Here is a 3,768-nt window from a genome sequence, read left to right as displayed (position 1 = left end):
TGCGCCACATCTCCCCAGAGCGTTGTCTCGAAGAAATTAAGCGGTTATAATGGTACCTGCTTTCAGCAGCATGAAGTTCTTTAATGACATAATTTCTGTGTTTCTTGAAAGCATTAAGCGTATGAGGACATCTAGTTTGAATGGATGTTATATATAGCTGCTCTCGTTCTCTTATTACATGCAAAATGTGAGTAGTTATCCATGGCTTACGAGCTTTCTTTGGTCGGGTAAATGTTTTCTTTTGTGGAAAGAATGAATTGTACATAGATGTAAACTTTTCTAAGAACCTGTCGTAGGCCATTTCCGGAATACATTCACCCAGCTTACCCATAATCCCAGCTTATCTGGACGATAGATTCACGAAATGTTCACGATAGATTCACGTTAATGTGAGAGGGTTTATTGATCTGTAAGAAAAGTGTGCAACTGGCGTAGAGTGGTGAATAATTTTAGAAGATTCATTTACAGAAATAAATATTGGAAGATGGTCGCTGAGGCAGTAGTTTATAATACCAGAGTGCATACGGTGCAAATTAACATTTGTAATTAAGAGATCAAGAAGAGTTTCTGTTGTTGTTGTTGTCAGCCTCGTTGGTGAAGTTATTACATTTTGGCAATTGTGTATATCTGAGACTCCAAGGCAGCTTGATTATGGTTATCTGCAAGTAAATTATTAATAAAATCGCCGCCTAAAATTATTTGACATTTATAACAGTTAACAAATTTCAGGAGTGAATCTAAAATGCTAAAAAAGGAGGAACGTCATCGCGAGGCGGGCGATAGCAGACACAAAATAAAAATTTCCGCGATTTGAGAACAAGTGTTTCATAATGACGAGTAGAACAACAGTACTCTAACGCACAGTTGAGTGACGGTGCTTTAGTCAATTTGCCTTTGGCGAACTTGTGCCCGACAAACAGCTAAACGAGAGCATTGCTAGAACGTCCACAGTCTTTTCGCAAGAAACCCGCACCTCTTCTTCTTTCCTCCGGTCCCGCGCTGATGGCACGTTGCTCCGATTGCACGTGCCTTGCCAGCCCGTGCTGCCCGCTTCACTGCCGCTATCTTGCGCAGGTAGCACAGCTGGACGGACGCAGGAAGCGGCTGGCGCGCGTAATTTGAAACCATCTTGCGTCATTGTCCCCCTTCGAAGAGTGCATCTTCCCGATGCTCATACATTAGGCGGTGGTTTCTAGACTGTCATGAACTCGCAATGTTTGTAGGCGGAAGCAGTTATTGGCTGTCGTAGTATGGTTTCATTCGGACGACATGGACGATTTCTGTTCGATGCCGCCATCGTGATGAGGGCACTTGGCCTTCTGGAGCAACTTCGTAGTTCAATGGACTAATTCGGTGAATTATCCTATACGGGCCAAAATAACGACGAAGAAGCTTCTCGGATAGGCCACGAATCCGTACGGGAGTCCACAACCAAACTTTGTCTCGAGGTGCATACTGGACCTCTCTTCGTCGTAAGTTGTACCGGTCCGCTTCAGTTTGCTGCTGCTGCTGAATGCGGTGTCGCGCCAGCTGCCGCGCTTCTTCGGACTTTTCTGTGAAGTCGCTGACGTCATTGTCATTTTCGAAGGTCTCATCTACTGGTAGCATTGCATCTAAGGTTGTGGTAACGGTCCGGCCAAAAACGAGTTGGAAAGGTGTCATTTGAGTCGTCTCTTGCACAGCGGTATTCTACGCAAACGTTGCGTACGGTAGTATCCTGTCCCATGTATGGTGCTCCATGTCCACGTATATTGACAACATATCAGTCAGCGTTCTGTTCAGTCGTTCAGTCAGCCCACTTGTCTATAGATGATATGCGGTGGTTTTTCGGTGACTGGTGTGCGTCAATTTAATGATGGACTGTGTCAAATGGGCAGTAAAAATGGTTCCTCGGTCCGTGATGAGAACATTAGGAGCGCTATGCCGTAGTACTATGTTAGTCACGAAAAAATCAGCGACTTCACTGGCCGTTCCCTTGACAAGAGAACCTGTCTCGGCATATCGAGTTAGGTCATCATCATCATCATCATCATCAGCCTGGTTAGGCCCACTGCAGGGCAAAGGCCTCTCCCATACTTCTCAAACAACCCCGGTCATGTACTAATTGTGGCCATGCCGTGCCTGCAAACTTCTTAATCTCATCCGCCCACCTAACTTTCTGCCGCCCTCTGCTACGCTTCCCTTCCCTTGGAATCCATTCTGTAATTCTTAATGACCATCGGTTATCTTCCCTCCTCATTACATGTCCTGCCAATGCCCATTTCTTTTTCTTGATTTCAACTAAGATGTCATTAACTTGCGTTTGTTCCTTCACCCAATCTGCTCTTTTCTTATCCCTTAACGTTACACCTATCATTCTTCTTTCCATAGCTCGTTGCGTCGTCCTCAATTTGAGTAGAACCCTTTTCGTAAGCCTCCAGGTTTCTACCCCGTAGGTGAGTACTGGTAAGACACAGCTATTATATACTTTTCTCTTGAGGGATAATGGCAACCTGCTGTTCATGATCTGAGAATGCCTGGCAAATGCACCCCAGCCCATTCTTATTCTTCTGATTATTTCCGTCTCATGATCCGGATCCGCCGTCACTACCTGCCCTAAGTAGATGTATTCCCTTACGACTTCCAGTGCCTCGGTGCCTATTGTAAATTGCTGTTCTCTTCCGAGACTGTTAAGCATTACTTTAGTTTTCCGCAGATTAATTTTTAGACCCATACACTCTTCTGCTTTGCCTCTCCAGGTCAGTGAGCATGCATTGCAATTGGTCCCTTGAGTTACTAAGGAAGGCAATATATCATCAGCGAATCGCAAGTTACTAAGGTATTCTCCATTAACTTTTATCCCCAATTCTTCCCAATCCAGGTCTCTGAATACCTCCTGTAAACACGCTGTGAATAGCATTGGAGATATCGTATCTCCCTGCCTGACGCCTTTCTTTATTGCGATTTTGTTGCTTGCTTTACGGAGGACTACGGTGGCTGTGGAGCCGCTATACATACCTTTCAGTACTTTTACATACGGCTCGTCTACACCCTGATTCCGTAATGCCTCCATGACTGCTGAGGTTTCGACAGAATCAAACACTTTCTCGTAATCAATGAAAGCTATATATAGGGGTTGGTTATGAGCAATAAAAACAGCGCTAAAGGACGTGACGAGTGAAGGGACACAGACAACAGCGCTTATATTCGGTTATAGCGGTTATATTCCGCACATTTCTCTATCACCTGATTGATAGTGTGACTATGATCTATTGTTGAGTAGCCTTTACGGAATCCTGCCTGGTCCTTTGCTTGACAGAAGTCTAAGGTGTTCCTGATTCTATTTGCGATTACCTTAGTAAATAGTTTGTAGGCAACGGACAGTAAGCTGATCGGTCTATAATTTTTCAAGACTTTGGCGTCCCCTTTCTTATGGATTAGGATTATGTAAGCGTTCTTCCGAGACTCCGGTACGCTCGAGGTCATGAGGCATTGCGTATACAGGGTGGCCAGTTTTTCTAGAACAATCTGTCCGCCATCCTTCAACAAATCTGCTGTTACCTGATCCTCCCCAGCTGCCTTCCCTCTTTGCATATCTCCCAAGGCTTTCTTTACTTCTTCCGGCGTTACCTTTGGGATTTCGAATGCCTCTAGATTATTCTCTCCTCCATTATCGTCGTGGGTGCCACTGGTACTGTATAAATCTCTATAGAACTCCTCAGCCACTTCAACGATCTCATCCATATTAGTAATGATATTGCCGGCTTTGTCTCTTAACGCATACATCTG

Source organism: Dermacentor albipictus, unplaced genomic scaffold, assembly GCF_038994185.2.
Source record: "Dermacentor albipictus isolate Rhodes 1998 colony unplaced genomic scaffold, USDA_Dalb.pri_finalv2 scaffold_16, whole genome shotgun sequence".
Lineage (NCBI taxonomy): Eukaryota > Metazoa > Arthropoda > Arachnida > Ixodida > Ixodidae > Dermacentor > Dermacentor albipictus.
This window is presented reverse-complemented; position numbering follows the sequence as displayed.